At 48.5% G+C, this 18,512-nt stretch overlaps 1 protein-coding gene across 10 annotated transcripts in view; it reads left to right on the forward strand.

Annotated features, from left to right (window-relative positions):
* The window catches only part of Iqsec1 (IQ motif and Sec7 domain ArfGEF 1), a 322,487-nt gene that overhangs the window by 222,635 nt on the left and 81,340 nt on the right, over positions 1-18,512 (forward strand). The window contains exon 1 of one of the 10 annotated variants that reach the window (XM_029478932.2): positions 1,727-1,785. The exons of the other annotated variants lie outside the window; for them this stretch is intronic. The gene's annotated coding sequence lies outside the window, so the exon portion shown is untranslated. Of the gene's footprint in view, positions 1-1,726; positions 1,786-18,512 lie in introns of those variants that run through there. 10 annotated transcript variants of the gene reach the window in all.

The raw sequence follows: 18,512 nt of genomic DNA on the forward strand, positions 1-18,512 counted from the left end.
CTTTCTATCAGGATGCAGAGCATTTGCTGAGTATTTACCATGTGCCAGCTCAGTATATGTCAGGGGCTTAACTGCAGCAGCAGTGAGCAAGGTGGAATATCCAGGCCCCAAGGAGCAGAGAAATAGAAGAGGCAAGAAAACACAGGTGATGATGTCATCAGATGGGGGTCACAACCAAGAAAGCAAAAGTGGAGGGGTGACAGTGACAAGGGAGCCAGCCAGAAAATCCTCTTTAGGATTTCTTTCAGGATAAATGGACCCAAGATGTGTCCAGCACACACTGTGAAATGCCATTAGCCATAAAGGGAGTAAAATCTCAACCCTCGATACAGCCTGGCTGACCCTGGAAGATGTGACAAGTGAAAGAAAGCCATCACGAAAGCTATGTGCTGACTCCATTCATAGAAGTTTCTAGAACAGACATCTCTACAGAGACAGAAAACAGAGTGGGGGCTGCCCTAGTCATGGAGATGCACGGAGAAACAGGTACAGGCTTGTTTTGGAAGCCAAGTCATCTGAACAAGGATGTGGTGACAGGCTTGGAGATACTGCATCTACGAACTCACTTTAACTGGGTGAAGTGCATGAGGTACCCCTGAATGAAATGGCTTCTACAACATGAAAGGGAGAAAATAGAAAGTGGCCTGAGCAGCAGGTAGCCTTGAATGGAGGTTGACCAAGAGAGTGAGCTGGAGAAGACCCTCTGGGCAGAGGGCACACTGAGTACAATGACCTGGAGGCAGGAGCCACCTGTGTGTTTACAGATGTACTTGGAAGCCAAGCAGTCAAGCAGGAGTGAGGAAGGAAGTGAGTGGGGCCAGCCCCTGAGGAGGACATGCATAGTTTTGAGGTAGAGAGACTGTACATGAGTTTTCTAGACAGACACACCACTTTCATGAAGAAGTGAGCCCACTGCAGGGCGGGAGAGACATGGTAATAATGATGGCCATTGTCTAGATAGGAGACACTGTCCTCAAGGGAGACAGTACAGGCTACAGATAGCAACAGTGAGAATTCAGACTGGGACATTTGCACCGTGCCTCCCCGCCCCCAAGAGCACCAATATGGGGGTTGGGGTGTAAGGTGAAAACTCCCTGGATACAGGGCTTGGATGTAGCCTTAAGGAGATGGGCACAGCCATCTAGGACAATAGAGAGGGCTCTCCAGTATGGCCTTGTGTGGGGCAGGGTCTCTAATTTATGGAGGCCTCAGAAAACCCTCCTGATCCCAGATGATGAAGATGGTCACCCTACTCTGACAAAATGACACTCCTGAATCCCAATTAGTCCCAAACTGGTTTCAAAGTAAGTAGGGCATTCTCTTCAGGATAGCCACCTTACTTAGCCTTTGTTAGGCAGGCTCAGACTGGCCCTCAGTGGGACCATAGTACCCACGTGGCCAGAAACCCAGCCGGGGCTTGGCATTCTGAACAAAGCAGGCTGGCCGAAACTCGAGTGGCTCGAAACGAGATAGGTCACAGGAGGCTGTCCAGAGAGCAGCTGCATTATTTATTGTCTGTCCAGTGTGGCTGTTTGAACTGGCCAGGCCTTGAAGGAACCCTCTGGGCAGTATCTTGTACAGGATGGGTGCAGGCCTCAGGATGCTGGCCCCCTTACCCGGGGCGGAGCTTCCTGGATGCTGGCTGATCGGGGAGGAAGTTAGACGTCAAGACTGTGGTGGGGCGGTCCCCTGGTAGGGAGGGCCTGAGGTCCTTCGTCCCCAGGGCCCAAGGAGGCAGGTCAGGCACTGGCTCCAGGGAGATCTTCAGTCTATCCCTGTGACACCGTGAGTACCACTTGTTTTATCCTAGAGCCTGTGAGGGGCTGGTGACTCTCAGCAGTCTATGGAGTCAGCAATTGGGATCTCTTATGAAGGTTTGCCCTGTTTCTAGAAGATGTTCTGAGTAAGTGCTTTTCTCTGCCTAAGAGACATAGTCTGAGCCAGGCCCTGGAACCCAGGTCCTTCCTCACAACTGCCTGAGGGCAACATTAACGACAGGGAAAATTCTTCAGGGACATAGGCTAGCATGGGCCTGGAGCTGTACAAGGCCTGTTGGCCTGCCCAACTACAGGCATGTACAGGTACTTCACAGCTACTGAGAAAGGGACCTTGGCCACACCTACTCCACAGCCAAGTAAACTGAGTCCCTTAGGGGCTCAGGGTTCCTGGTTTGTGGCCTGACACACTTTATGTCCCTACTGCTACCCTCCCTTGACTTCTCAGAGCATAAAGTTTGAAAACTTGGGGGCAGGAGTCCTTGCCAGACCCAGTCTAGGGTTCCTGCCTATTAGGGAAATTGGTGCTGTGAAGATCCTGCCTTGGACAGTACCAACCCACACCCCTGAGTATTTCCTCCAGGTACCACATACTCTACCCTCATCCCCACCCCCACCCCCATCAGGAGCCACCTGACCAATGACAGTTCAGCTCGTTTCACTTCTTTATTTCTTTCTGAGTCAGTCCAGGATAGAACCCGAGGCTCTCAGACCCTGGGGCTGAGAGAGTCTTGAAGGAAAAGTCCCTGAGCAGTGCTGTGCTCTGGAAAATACTTTTTGGTGAGGGGGTGGGGCTGGACTCATCCCTACATCCATAGGGAAGTTCCCTTTCCAGATCCCATCCAGCTTCATAACGCCCCAGAGAGGGAGGCTTTCAATGTTCTGTGTAAAGCCAGCCTCAGAGATACGGGGACATCTGTCTGGTGTCATTTGGCTAGTGGATGTTCAGGAGCTGGAGTGCAAATCTGGAAAGATTCTAGGCCTTTTCTTCTATCCAGGCTTCTGTATGAGTGTCAGGGAAGGAGAGAATGTGCCATCACTTCCCTGTTGTTGAGTCTGTTTTTCCATATGACCAGGGCTGGCTCCCATCTGAAGCCCCAGGCTGATGGAGGAAGCTGGGATGAGAAAGTAAGGATATCCTTGCTGCTTTTGGAGCTTAGTTAGCCAGAGTCTCCTGATGAACCCAGGGATCCTGGAGAGTTGGGCTCTTTCATATAGCCTTTGTGGGACTGCAGGGCCCAAGCTGGATGCAGGCTCCTGTACCTAAGACCCATATCAGTCCAACCTAAAATACCTTCCCTGCACAAGTCAGAAAAGCTTTGACTATGAGCTAGGACAACCAAATACCCACAAGGACCTCACATTTGCCTCACTCTTCTGTCATCTGTCAGCTAGGCAAGTGGGACCAGGAGCCTTTCAAAACTTGGTGACTGTGACTCTAAGCAAAGTGTCTTGCACATTATTCATTTAAATTTATTAAATCTCACTTCTAGCATTTATTGGGTACTTCCTGAATGCTAAGGCACTGTCTTGTCTATAGAACTATCAAAATTTGCTCATCTGGCATAGGGCCCTCAAACAGAACTAAACTAACACAGCAGCATGGTGGATCTGAGAAGGCTGGTAGCACAGGATGAAGGATGGCGGGATGGTAGGATCGGTTTTATGTTGATGGTATCACATTGCTTTTGAGAAAGCACCTGCTGGTCATGAGGCTGCTGAGACCAGTCAGTGTATGTGTGGTGGGAGTCCTCTTGTTTGGTCTCTGTTTCATGGTTCCTCCTGGACTAGGCTGCTACAAACGAACCTGTGCCACAAATTCCAGCCAGTATGACTCTGGAAGTTCCAGGACAGAGGTAGCAGGACTGGCCAAGCAGAAGGTGAGTCCAGGCTGAGTCCAGCAAGTGGGGCACTGAGGTGGCTGCCAGCTGGCACACAAAGTAGGGTGCTGGGCTGTGGTCAGGCTGCAGGTTAACAGCCTAGACTCAGGGTGTCAGCTCTGCTATTTTATTGGTTATATGACCTTGTTACAAACCACGCCTCTTGCCATGAGGGCCTTTTTACTTCCAAGTGAGAAAAATGCCCAAACCAAACAGGCTTAAACAGAGAGAGGCTTCAGTGGTTCAAGAAACTAAAAGGTGAAGGGGTGATTGCTTCAGGAGCCACAGGATCCAGTGACTGGCTCAGCTGGTAGATTTGGTGTTTTCCATGTTTGCCTACTGTGTTCACCCCGAGGCAGGCTATCTCCATGTAGGCGTCCCTGACACGTGGCAAATGTTCAGAAAACCTTAGCCATCTCCTTCCATTCAGTGTCATCACCCCGTGACACAGCCAGCTACAGTGAGCAATACATTTTTCTCCATAAGGTTGTTTGTTCTGCCCTGAGGGGAGGTGGGAGAGGAGGAAGAGGAAATTGCCACATGGGGCAGTCAGGGCTGATGAAGGGGTGAACTAGCAGGCCAGAGGAAGAACATCAGAGTTCTCCACAGGGGCTCCCCAGGAGTTCCCTGGCTGGGGTGGGCATAGCAATTGTGTTACATTTTGATGCAATTGAGTGGCTTGCCCTGGGCATTAAAAACCAAGGAAGCAGGTTCCTTAAAATCCAGTCAGATCTCAGGATGGGTTGCGCAGCCTGGGCTAGGTCAGGAGCCCTGCTTCATTGTCACCATAGCAGGTTTGGGCCTACTGAACCCACATGGGAGTGAAAGATAGCCCTGGGCCCAGGTGCTATGTAGTGGTAGAGCACTCAGCTGGCAGGTACAAAGCTGTGGATTCTGTCCCCATCCTTGTGAAAGAAGAGGCCTCCAGATGTGGCTATAAGGAGAGTATAAGCATTTAGTGAGTACCTGCTGTATGCAAGGTCCTATCTAGCACTCTGTAAATTGCCTCCTTGCACCTTACATATACCTATGACTGAAGGTTCCTCCGCCCTTTGTAGAGAATAGGGTGGCAGTATCTGGATCCAGGGCTGGATTTGGTTGGAACTCATTTTTTGGTTAGGTTCTGTGGCCTTGACTGCTATCAAGTGGCTGCTGGGATGTTACCCATGAAGGTGACATATAGGGAAGTCATCATGCTCAGAACAGGCGTGTGTTCAGGAGTGTGTTGAAATATCTTCCCAGCAGGCCAACTGCAGAACCTCTGTCAACAGCCACAGTGAAGGCAGCCACAGTTGGTCTGAAATCAGGACCTGGAGATAGCCAAGCCTGGTGAAGGGTGAAGTGAAAGGCCCTGCCTGACTGAAGTGACAAAGGACAGATACTTGCTTTTGAGTACCAGGGTGTTTAAATCCGGTGTATTAATTTACTCCTAGTGTCTTCTTCCATCAGGAATAAGAGGAGCTGGTGGGAATAACATGGGTGTGTTCCATGGCGGAGACCCATCTCACAGTGGGTGAGCAAGCCTGGGCAGTTCCCCATACCTCTGGGATCCTCAGTTTCCTCATCTGGGAAATGAGGTCAAACCCAGAGTGAGGATTATATAACAACCAGGGGTATATCAGGGGCAATGCCATGACAACAGGGCAGTAAACACCTGGATTATTAGTTCCCAAAAAGAAACAGGGTTTCAATTTGAACTAGAGTCTTTAAATGTTACCATTTTGCAACCCTGGACTTCAGCCCTGTGGGAAGCTGGTTCAGGCCCAGTGTCCTGAGGTTAGGCACCAGCTTAGCCTGTGTAGTGGTCAAGCCTAATGCTTAGCAAACTGTGAAGTGAAAGCAGAGTTTCCAGTATGTCAGCTCCCGGATGTTCTTCACAGTGAGACAAAGGAGCCTGAGAGTAAAAAGAAATCAGTGCCCTTTGCCCTAAAGCTGCAGCTCTTCCTGGGACGCCAAGGTATATTATATGTTTAAGACACTTTAGGGTGCTGGGGAAGAAGTTCTGGAAGGTTCCAGGAGGAGTGGTGTTGAAGTCAGGTCTGATGGAAACCAGGATAGGCTCCTGGACAGAGTAGCCAAGTCATCTTCCACCATGGTGTATGGAAAACAACGTCCCTCTGGAGCCAAATGGGTCTGGGGCATTGAGGACCTAGGTTAAGGCCAGAATGAAAGTCTGGTGAGGCCTAGAGGTCCAGCATGCAACAAGCAAGTACCCAGTGTCCTTTCCATTGTGACTCGAGAACAAGTCAGCCCACACTGGCTGTTTATCTCCTTCTGTTCCTGAGAGGCCCCTGTACAGATGAATTCAGGGTTCCACCTGTGTGTGCAGTTGCTGGGGTCTCCTCCCCCTTTCACTGCTTGCAGCTCATCACCCTGACTGGGGCTTTTTCTCATATGACAGCCTGTGCTTGGTCTGGCCCTTGTGATGTGTGCCCTGGGTTTTCTGCACAGCCTTGGAATAAGCTGACTCCTATTAGACCCTTAGTCCAAATATAAAACCAGAGTATTCAGGTACCATGGGCTAGAGACTGGACAAATAGGCAAGTTCTTGAAAACTGACAATCTTATGGGATCTTATGGGATCAATTACAGACCTAGAAGGCCTGGTGACAGCACACATAGTCATTTCCTTACCATTACTCCAAAGTGCAGTCTGATGTCCCCATTTTATAAGTAAGAAAACCTAGGCTTGGGGGAGACTGAAAGTTTACAGTTAGCAAGTGGCCGCAGGTCCCAATTAGCTTTGATCCTCAAAGCCTAGCTAGCTCCCCTTTCTTCCATGACAATTTATCTGGATCCAGTCTGATCCCAGTGAGTTATCTGAACTGACCCCAATTCACAGTGTGTCCCAGGATGCCTGGGGGTACTTGCCAGAGGATAGATTAGCTGGACAGACCCTGGGCTGGGAAGTGGCAGGGTTCTATGCCAGAGAGGATAGGTCCTCATGTTACTTGGAGCAACTGGGGTAACTTTTGGGGCTCTTAATCTTACAGTGAAAGAATTTAAAGTTAAGACTCAAAAGGAAGCTCAGGGCAATTTATTACAGGTTAAGGAAAAACAGCATAGGCAAGTTGGAAATCTCATTGGCCTCCAGGAGGAGGCATGCTGGAGAGAGCTGTGCCTTTAGAGTTAGATATGGAGGTCAGAGAATCCAAAAGCCCATGGTGATTGGGGAAAGATGCTTAGGAATACAGAACTATGGCTCTAAGTTTATATGTCACCAGATTGCAGGCTCTTGTGTTCCAGGGCAGAAGAATATTTGTACAAGGGGCTGGTGGTTAGAACTAGACATAGAGCTAGCTGATTAAGAAAGGAAAAGTACTCTGAGGATAGAGGTGGGCTTATAAGCCTGGTTAAGTCCTTTGTAGTGTCTGCCTCGCCTGTCTGTGTTTTCAGGTCTTTTCTCCCCATAGGTACTGTTGTGAAGCCCAAATAAAGACTTCCAGTCTTCCCCCGCAAGCTGACTTAATTCCTAGGTTAATGTTGATGTCTTAATTCAGGGATCCTATTCTGCTACTGTAATTTCAAGCGTTTCAGCTTCACTCACTGTCTCCTTGAGGATATAGAATATTTTATATCCAACCAGCAGTATCTGTAGCTTCAGGCTGTGTGGACATTTGGACTGTTATACATTGTGGCAATCTTGGAAAAAGATGCCTGGTTGAGGCTTCCAACTTAGAAGCTGCAGCAACACTGGGTTATGACACTGGGGGCATTTCAGGGGGAGTTTCCTAGGGTTGGAAGACTATTTCCAGAGAGGTGCAACCCAGCAGGTGCTGTGGCAGGGTGGGGCTGAGGAGATGGGGAAACAGCTACTCACTCACTTCCCCTATCAGCCCCTGTGTGGAAGGGGTGAGGCCTGCCTACCTAATCACCTCATGTCCTGTCAGTGGTAACCCCACCCACACCCCAGTACACAAAGGGAAACTGAGGCAATAACCTCAGTGTGCTTCATTCTCCTGTCATCACACAGGAAAGGCTGTTGGTAGGATGTCTACTGCTCTGTGGTCTACTGCCTCACTATGCAATCTACAAAGTCACTGAACTACTCTGGATCTAAGGTTAGCATTTGCAAAACTGAACTGTGGTTCTTTCCAGAGCAGAAAAGGAGGCTCATGGAAAGACTCTGGCCCAGGGCCTGGGCCTTTAAGCACTTGGGATTTCTCTCTTTGGGTGGTAGACTCCAAGGGTCACACCCTCCGTACTTCAGAATGGGAGATATCGTAGGTCCTAGAAAGCTGGTCCCAGATTCTCTTCTGCTCTGAGCAACTTGAGTGACCTTGGTTAACTTATCTGGAAAAAAAATGGCTTAATAACCATCCTGGCATAGGTGAGAAAAGTTAACCAATGCCTGGCCCAGATGGATTTGCCTGCCTGTCAGGGTGGGTACCTTAGCATCTTCCTCACCAACACCTTCCTGTTCCATGAGCTCAGCTGAGTGAGTTGTTATCTGGCCAACAGTGTACCTATCGAATATCTCCTAAGTGCCCTCTGTGTATTGGGCCCAGAGTAGAGGTGGTGGTGGTGGAGGGGGCAAGGGTAGTGGAACGCCTTCCTCTTGGAATATCTGGGGCTCAGGAAATGGACCACAGAGTGAAATGTGGCTGTGTGGTTTTGAATGACTTCTTGGGTGGTCACAGGGGACCTGAGTCCAGGATCAAGGAAGCCCCTGGATGAAGGACCAGCTGGGGATTCGGGTTCTAAGGACAGAGGGACTGGGAACTTCCAGCAGTATCCTTTTGGGGGATGTCTGGTTGGGTACAGAATCTGGAGCCACTCCACTGTTGGATAGTGCTCACCTTGTTCCCTCAGCACAGACTGGAAGAGGACCACACTCTAGCTACAATGATAGGGAGGTAACCTGCCTGGCCCTGGAGCCCCAGACTGAAGGTGATGGGGGCAGAGAAGAGCCGTACTCCAGGGAGGTAGTGGAGATCAGACTCGTTCAGTCATCACGTAAAGCAGAGTTTCTCAACATGTGTCAAGACCCCTTGAGGGTTGAATGATCCTTTTATAGGGGTTACCTAAGATCATCAGAAAACACAGATATTTTCATGATGATTCATAACAGTATCAAAATTATAATTATGAAGTAGCAATGAAAATAGTTTTATGGTTGGAGTCACCACAACATGAGGAACTGTATGAAACGGTCTCAGCATTAGGAAGGTTGAGAAACATCATGTTAGAGGTCCTGTGAGAGTGTTTGAGGAGGAGTGGGGCAAGCTGAGTACTTAAAACAAACAGAGCATGATAAGCTCCAGGCCAAAGGGATGAGTTAAGGGGTGGGACCCAGAACAGGGAGAGGCGGGTCAGCTCAGCCTCAGCCTTAATCCTGTTGCTTCATCTGATTTCAGAGACATGGCAGAGATAAGGGTGAGCTCCACCCACTGGGCCACTAGGGAGAAGTGAAGGGCAGGGGCAGGACAGGGCAGGGTTAAGGGGCCTCTAGAAAGGATGTAGAAAACCTGGAATTGGGTTTGTTTTCATATTTTATTTTTATTTTTTATTTTTATTTTTTATTTTTATTTTTTACAGTGCTGAAAGTAGAACCCAGGGCCCTAGGCATGGTAGGTAAGCACTACCACTGGCCATATGACTTCACATTCCTGTCATTCCTTTTGCCCTCCCTGTACTGCCAGGCCTGGCTCTTTTCTCTTCTCTTCCTGTCTCCATTTTCCTCTACCTTTTTTCTGGGCTCAAGACATACTTTTCTCTTAGCCTAGTCCATAGCTAGGGCAGGCCAGAGCTAGCAAGGATTGTTGGATGTGCATCTAGCTCTCATCTGTATAAGGACTAGTCCAGCCACAGCTTCACTGGAGTCCTGGGCGTTGATGGCTCACCAAATGCTTTGGAAGTTGAGGGAGGAAAATTACTTTGGGTTTGAGGCCAAGCTGCAAAAAATTGCCTCATTGATTTCTCACAGCAAATCCTGAAAGCATGGGTGCAAATCTCATCTCTTTATTGGTGTCTGGTTTTGGTTTTGGTTTTGGTTTTTCAGCAGTGGGGATTAAATAGAGGGCCTCATGTATCGTAGATTAGTGCTCTACCACTGAGCACCACACTCAGCTATCTCTTTTTGCTTTTTGAGACAGGGTCTCACTAACTTATTCAGACTGGCCTCAAACACTTTCTGTAGCCCAGTCTAGTCTTGGACTTGGTGATTCTTCGGTTCTCAAGTGGCTGGACTCTAGGCCCACACTGCCAGTACTGGCTTTAACTTTGTTTTGCAGCTGGGGAAACTGAGACAACCAGGTGTGTTGCCAGAATTCTTTTCTGAATTCTGGGAAGTAGCAGCATCAGAATTGGAATCCAGAACTTACCTTTCCTTTGAGGTTGAGGGTGTGTGTCCCAAACACTGACTTAAAAGAGACTTCAGTATGTATTTTCATATCAAGCCGAACTCTTTGTTTCCGTCCCTTCCTTCTGGCTGCAGCCGGTAGCTCTACCTCTCCCTCATCTGCAAGATCATCTGAGAGCTAGTCCCTACCTGACCCAGAGCTGCTATCCATCTGGTCTGCCTGGAAGATGGCCCTTTGCTAGCAGATCCCAGCCTTCTTCAGAGTGGTCAGTGTCCCCTGCAAGCTCAGTAAGTCAGAAATATGGGTATGATGACACACTATCCCTCACCTCTTCTAGCCTCTTCTCATGCACACAGCTGTGAACTAGAACGGTATCTACCATTTCAGGGAAGACCAGAGGAAGACAAATCCGTGGAAGAATGACTGTAGGCAGGGTCTCCAGCCTCTTGGACTATTTCTTCATTTCTTTGAAATGGACAAAGATTCCCATTAGGACACACACTGTGTCATTTACTTGGAAGGCTCCAGGAAAAGTTGGCCATGAGGCTACTGCCCATCAGAAATTCATCTGTATGTCGGCTGGAGCTAGACTCAGAGAACAACCCCAGCATCTTCCCCAGTTCCCTCCCTCTGACCGTGTGGGTCTATGGTTTATTTGAAAACTTGTGAGTTCCCTGGGGTTGTGGAGACTGCTCTTGGTCCAAAGCAGAGCCCATGCTTCAGGGTCTCAGCTCTACAAACAGGTACCCTGGCGTAGGCACCACAGGAAGTCAGTGGTGAATTCTCAAGTGCTAACTGTTGCTATGTAACAAGTTGTATGGTGCTATGCCTTGAAATAGCAGTGGTCTGTGATGTGGGGTCTGTGGGTTAGGGGATCTGCCGGTTTCTGCTGGTCTCCCAGGGAGGCCAGATAGATTAGAAGGCAAGAGACAGCCCGACAAACATGGCCAGAGATAGTATCTTTTAGCAGAGCCTCTTGGATCCCTTACTGCACCTCAACTCTTGAGAGGAAAGAAGAATCTCTGCCATAAAAGGACTTGTAGAGCTAGGTCCTGGTGTGAGTTCCCAGAACATCAGCCACAGGTCAAGGAGGCAGGTGGAAACCATCCACTGGACCAAAACTGAGAGTCTTGCTTAGGAGTGTGAAGTGGAACCCACGGTGGCTAGGATTAGGATGGGGAGGGGAACAACAACAGGCAGGCAGAGAGTGGAATGCCTTGGGGCTGGAAGACAGTCCATAAAGGAATCCTTTGCTTCTGAGTGAAGGAAGGTGAAATAGGGTGGGATGTACCCTATGATTCTCCTCCCCACCGTGTGGTTTTTTTCGGGGCGGGGGGTACTTTTTGTGGTACTGGAGTCATGGGCATGCCCAGTAAGTGCTCTGCCATTGAGATATACCCTGGGCTTAGTGCTTAGGGTTTCAACATAGGAGTTTGGAGCAGTTTGTGGTTGCTGGGGGTGCTAGTCATTTTGTTTACTCAAACCTTTCTCCTATCTTCTGGCCTTGCAACTAAGTCTAGGCCATCTCAGAATTTTTTCCTTGTCAACTTCCACATGGACGCTCAGTGGCAGATGAGCCTCTTCACACGGCGACCCCCCTCTTCCCCCCCTATGTGTTCTCCTAAAGGCATGCAAGCCCCTGTCTTCTGAATCTACATTCATAGGGCATCATGCAGAGAGGGTATGTGCCACAAGCTCTCAGACCTAGCCCAGGGGTCCATTAGGACTAGAACTTCTTCCACATTCTGTACCTTGGCCCCACCTCAGGTTGTCAGACAGGCCAGCTCCCACCATGGGGAGACGCGGATGCTAGGAGGGGGATCTGTGGCCATAGTTTGCAGTTGTGGGATACTTTTCAGTAGGGTGCTGCTGGAGCCTTAGTATCACACAGACTCAGCAAGTTTTGCTCACAAAACTGAATGTTATCCTGGTGAGATTACACTTCAGTTACTCAAACCTTAGCATGTCTGTTCTGTGTGCTGCTCCACTCAGCAGCATTGAATGCCCAGCAAGGTGTGTCAGTGCCAGGTGCTGCGGCTTCTGCTGGGAGGAGGGGACCCCAGGTCCCCACCAGGATGAGTAGAGTATCTTAAGAGCCACTCACCTCTAAGGCAGCTTCACTCTTCAGTTTCTTCAGTGCAACTGCTGAGGCCATTAGTCAATAGTCCTACGTTGATATTTAAATGAGATAAAATTAAAACCTCCATTTCTGGGTCACATGATGAGAGCTCGGTGGCCACACGCTAAGAAATAGAAGGAGAAGAAAGGCTTGGCACTGACTGTCAGCCTTGTCCTTGGTCTGCATGCCTTCATCACCACCCAGGCCCTGTGCTGGCCACTTAGCCTCCAAAGTGACTACCTGAGCTGAGCACTGACTGAAGGGGCTCTCCCTGTGGGGGTTAAGTTGGTTACCAGTCCCCAAATTCCTCAGGGTTCCAGAGCTGCAGCATCCCACCCATGGCTGGCCTCACCCACTGAAGCAATCCCTCTCTTTGATCCTTTGCTGCCCTGCAGTGGAGCAAGTGAGCCTCCCATCTGCCTGCCAAGGCTTTTCCAGGAAAGGAGTTTGGCTGCTCTTCATAGGAAACTGTGAGACCCCCCCCCCTCCCCTTCCACAGAGCTTAACTGAAGACCCGGTTGAGGGAGACTGCAGCTGGCAATGCAGCGGGTGTGTTTGGGTTTGAAGGATGTCAGCATGTGAAAAGCAGTGTTTGTTTGGTCTGCCACAGTGTTGGCTGTACATATGGGATGCAAGATTCCTTAAAATAAGTCAAGGCTCCCAGCTTGGGAATCCCCAAACCTCCAGGAGCTAGAATCTCTGAGAAGTGTCAGCTGTATGGTGGGGTGGATGTTCTGTTGGGTCCTCTGGAGGCCAGAGCTGGTGCTGGCTGGCCACTGTGCTTTGTGCAGAGAGGGAAGTGAGGTGCCATCTGCAACTTCCTGACCCTGCTCTGCCATATGACAGTCACACCTCAGTCCTTATCCCTTAACTGGTGGCCTAGCTAACTCTATATTTGCTCTTACAGACACAGATCTGGCTTTACTGGAAGATTGCCCCGTGCATGTACTCTGCCTGTGCAAAGCTTTTGTCTTTGGATGGATATTACCAAATAGCTGAAATGAGATACTTTATAAAGAAAAGAGGGCGTTTGTTTGAAAAAAAGAGGTTTATTTAGCTCAGAATTCTAGTAGCAGAAGATCCAAGCATCATGGGGCCAGTGTCTGGTAAGGGCCTCAGTTTGGTCACAATGTGGTGGACAAGTAGATAGGAATTGGCCAGGGTGCAGAAAGGCCAAGGACCTCACTTTACAAACAAAGCACAAGCTGATTTCTGATAACTACAGCCCCAGGAGAACATTAACCTCTTCCTAGAGCTATGCCCCAACTACCTAATCTCAAAGGTCCCTGTCACCTCAGTGCTATTGTTCAGGGAACCTTGTAAAGTGTCTACCTTGTGCTCCTTTGGGAAACAAACCCCAACCAAATCACCAATGGCCCTCACTAAGCTTGAGGCCCCAGGGCTTAACAACTGGGAGAATTTTACAAAATTTGACTTCCTTATAATCTTAGGCCATGAGGCAGAAATGAGTCAAGATACAAGTCACTACTATCCAGGATGCTGGGCTGGTATGGGCCTGGGGCAAGGTGTTGCTGTGGGATGCCCATATTCTCTTCCTGCTACACAGCCTTCCCCAACTAGGCTGCATCTCAGCATCAGAAGGGCAGTGTGTGTGTGTGTGTGTGTGTGTGTGTGTTATTTTATGAGTTCCCCTGCACACAGAAGGCACTCACTAAATATTCTCTGAACGAAGGAATGAATACAAACTGTGGCAACCAGAAATGTATCATCACACTGACCTCTGGCCATGTCTTCTCTGGGGTCTATCAGCCAAGTAGAATGATAAGCTGAGACCCCTGCCCCACCCCTACTCCCCATGGCCTTTGCTCACCACCAGGCTAGTGCTGCTCCCTTCAGCAATTCAGGATTTAGCCGAGTTCTGGCAGTATCTTTTTACTCTTGAATTCTTTGAGTTGTAAGAATTTTGAATTATTTTGAATGATATTACATTTAATTATTTTGAATTTGAAGTCTATTTTAGTTGTGTGTGTGTGTGTATGTGTGTGTGTGTGTGTGTGTACATGCACATGTGCGCAACATGTGTGTGTGTGTGTGTGTGTGTGTGTGTGTGTGTGTACATGCACATGTGCGCAACATGCCATGGAGCACCTGTAGAGGTCTAGGGACAACTTTTAGGGATGGAACTCAGGTTGTCAGGCTTGGTGGCAAGCACTTTGACTTGATAAAACATTTCATCAGCTCCTACCCTGTTATATTTAGTTTTACTTTTCCAGGACTGAGGACAGAACACAGAGGTTCAGGTAAGCTAGGCAAGCGCTATACCACTGATCTAAATCCCCAGCCAAATAATCCTAAAACAGAGTTTTGAGAATAATTTGACAAAGGCAGGCTTCTTCCATGTCCCTTTCACCCTGGTCACCATTAGTGAAATGTCACCAACTCTTGTTCTGGTACATGTGTATTTGTTTTTGTTTTTGTTTTTGTTTTTCACTCTTAGCTCTGTTTGTGAGGTCACAGCAAATGTGCAGTGAGACATTTATCCCTAAATAATACTCCAGTCTTTTCTTCCCTAAGAACAAGACATTCAACAGTTCCACATCACCACGGTCCAAATGAAGTTTATATAAGCCATGTTTTTATTTTGACATTTGCCCTAATCGGGTTATATCAAACTCTTCCTTCCTTTTCTTTCCCCTCCCCTCCCCCCTTCCTCTCCCCTTCCCTCTCCTCCCTCTCTCCCTTCCTTCCTCCCATCCTTCCTTTTAATTTCTGAGACAGGTTCTCATGTAGCCCAGGCTGGCCTTGAACTCTCTTAGCTGAGGATGACCTTGAGCTCTTGACCCTCCTGCTTCCACTTCCCAAGTGCTGGATCAAAGGTGCTGCCACCATTCCCGGATCCATCTAATTCTTGCATTGTTTTGAGTCTATGTGTTTTCTGAAGTCTTCATTGAAGGGCAGTGTGTATGCTATGAAACGTAGCCACTGTAAATGTGTACCTCCACAACATTAGCATATTGTCCGTGTTGAGTAACCAGCACCACAGCATTATCTGAAATCACTCCACTCCACTCTCTTGCCTCCCACACATCCTTAGCACCCATGAGCCCTCTTGTCTCTGTAGAGTTGCCTTGGAAGGATCTTCTAGGGGTAGAAACCTGTGATGTGTGGCTTTTGCTGTCTTGGTGTAGATTTAAGGGCTATATCATGTCTACATTTTATTTCCATGTTTTGCCATGTGTTCCATGTGCTGAGTAACAGTCTACTGTCCATTTCTGGCTTGCCTGGTCCCTAGAAGATGCACACTGGTGGTTGTCACTTTGGATATTTAGAAATGATACTGCTGTGGGTTTTGGCCAACACTTGTGTATGGACACAGCTTCCATTTCTCAAACAGCTAACTATGAGTGCAGTCTTGGGTTAGGTTAGAAAAAATAGGCAAGCTGTTCTCCAGAGCAGAGCCCCCTTCCCACCCCCACCGCACTGTGCCATTGAGGGTGTCCCACCGCACTGTGCCATTGAGGGTGTCCCACCGCACTGTGCCATTGAGGGTGTCCCACCGCACTGTGCCATTGGGGTGTACTTTGTGTCTTCTCCAACATTAGCTGTCATCCACAGAAATTCCAGCAACCTCTCTGGTGTGAAGGGCTGCCCTCTGGCTTTGATTTGCATGTCCTCTTCGATCAATGATGTTGGGGGTCTTTTCCTACATCCACAGGCCTCATATTTCTCCTGTGGGGGAAATAGCTCTCCAGCTTTGATCCTGGTTTTTATTGTATTATCTCATCGAGTCATTAGTTTTCTTTATGCTCCAAATATAAGCACTTCACAGTGGTTACAAGCCTCACAGGTATCTTTTCCTGTGGCCAGGCATTGTCTCACTTTTGAGGGATGGTTTGAGACAGGATCTCTCTACATAGTCCTGACTGTCTTGGAATGCACTGTATAGGCTAGGCTGGCCTGGAATTCACAGAGATCCACCTGCCTCTGCCTAAAGGTGTGTACCACCATCCCTGGCTCTTCTCACTTTCTTTTCTTTGTTTCTTTTTTTTTTTTTTTTTAAGATTGTGCTGGGGCTGGTAAGATGGCTCAGCGGTTAAGGGCACCGACTGCTCTTTCAAAGGTTCTGAGTTCAAATCCCAGCAACCACATGGTGGCTCACAACCATCCGTAACAAAAATCTGATGCCCTCTTCTGGACTATCTGAAGACAGCTACAGTGTACACACATATATAAATAAATAAATCTTAAAAAAAAAAAAAAGATTGTGCTGGGTGTGGTGGCACACGCCTTTAATCCCAGCACTCCCGAGGCAGAGGCAGGCGGATTTCTGAGTTTGAGGCCAGCCTGGTCTACAAAGTGGGTTCCAGGACAGCCAGAGCTATACAGAGAAACCCTGTCTCGAAAACCAAAAAAAAAAAAAGATAGTGTGTGTGTGTGGGGGGGGGCACATGTGTGCTCCCCCCCCCCCCCCCATGTATACATGCATGCCAGAAGAGGGCATCAGATCCCTCTCGCAGTATAGAAGGTTGTAAACCACCATGTGGTTGCTGGGAATTGAACCCTGGTCCTCTGGAAGAACAGCTCTGGAAGAACAGCCAATGGTCTTAACCACTGAACCATTTCTCTAGCCCTTCTCACTTTTTTGATGGCCTTTTTTGATATGCAAAAGTTTGTGATTTACTGATTTTTATTTTGTCCTTTGCATTTTTGTGCTGTGCAAGAAATAATGGCCTAACTCTCATCAGTCCTGTGATTTACCTAAGAGTTTTGGAGCTGTCTGTCTTCCATTCAGATCTTTGATTGTTTTGAGCCAAACACAGGCAGTAGGAGGTCAGCCTACTTCAAAGTGTCCTATTGCATAGAGACAGCCAGTTGTCACGGGGAAGAAGCAAAGGCCAAGGAATTACCTCAGCACCTTGTCAAAGCCACACCTCACTTTACAGTGCTCAGTTTTGTTCTTCTCACAGTACTAGGAGTTGAACAGACTGAAAGATGCTAGGCAAGTACACTGCCACTGAACCCCCTTTTTATTTGGAGACAAGGACTCACTGAAGTGCTCAGGCTTACCCTCACTTGCCCAGGAGCCCAGGCAGTCCTTGACCTTGAGACCTTCCTTGAGTTTGGAAGGCTTGGGGTATATCTCAGAGCAAAATGCTTGCCTCGCATGTAAGAGGCCCTACGTCTAGCTCAGAACCCTCCATCATAGTCTTGTTACCCTTGTTCTGAACACATGCCTATCACAGGACCCTCCAGTGTGTCGGGGCTAAACATGGGGAGTGATGCTTATTCAAGTGGGGCTTCACGGACCACATTCTTACATTTGAAAATCCCATGGCAGAGAGCTAGCTAGAAGGTAGAGGTTCAGGCTAAGGAAGGGAAGTGTCCCACACCATGGTATACACTGTGCCCCAAATTAACAGAGAGGCCAAAGAGTGATTAAAAAAAGAACCTAGTTAGGAAAGCCCCTGACCTGCTACTGTCCTCTGTGGGTGTATGTGGGGACACCATCTAGGAGCTCTGTGAGGACAGTGTGTAGGTACCAAGTAACAGAAAGTCCTGCGTGCTGCAAGCACATGGCCATGTCTGCCCCCTTGCCCTCCATCCAGATGCTGCTTCTCGCCCTACCTCAGCAGCGCCCCCTCTCCCCAGCACAGCAGCCCCTGGGCCTGACTCCTAATGCAGCCAGCGCAAGCCCTGCACCCTTGTCCCAACTTCACTGCTGCCCTCTCTAAGGCCAGCTTTGCAGGGTTTGTGCAGGATGAATAGGGCGCTTTCCTAGCCCCAGAGCCTTTTATCATGTGCGTAGACCCTCAGCTGGTCAGTGTGGCTGCCTAGCTCCTGTTATTGGTAGCTATCATCTGCAGACCTTCTGCCCAAATCTGTGTCCTAGAAGTGCTGGGCACAGTAGGGGCCCAGAAAATGATGTGTAGAGGAGATGATACCTTTGGAAATGGATCTAATGGGTTTGGACACAGCTAACAAACATTTAGGAAGTTGTGTGCATGTGCTAGAAGCTAACAGTAAGTCACCATTGTGCAGTCTCTGTCTTTATTGGTGAAGTTGTATGTGTGGTTGAATGTTTATAGGTTATTTGCATTTTTGTTCTCTGAGATACTTATGTGAACTGGACTTGAAAACTTTTTGAATCGTAGTTTCTATTGTTGATCTGAAGACTTCTTTGCATATGGAATAAAGCAGAAGACTACAAAGGTCAAACACATGGTGGCATGGCATAGCAGTGTGTGCTCAAAGCCATTAAGTTTAGCCTGACTGTCGAGAAGCTGCTGGAGATGGGGCTGGGTGAGGAACCTCTTTATCTCAAGGGCACAGGGAGCTATAGAGGAGTTCTGAGCAGGAGAGGAATAAGATAGAGTCGATTTTTGAAAATGGCTCTACATAAGGGACAATACTGGCTAGAAGAAGGAGCTAAAAGGGTAGACTGGGGCTGGAAAGTACAGGCCATGACTGTCTGGTT

This window comes from Mus caroli, unplaced genomic scaffold (assembly GCF_978045245.1).
Source record: "Mus caroli unplaced genomic scaffold, Mus_caroli_1 scaffold_7, whole genome shotgun sequence".
Classification (NCBI taxonomy): Eukaryota; Metazoa; Chordata; class Mammalia; order Rodentia; family Muridae; genus Mus; species Mus caroli.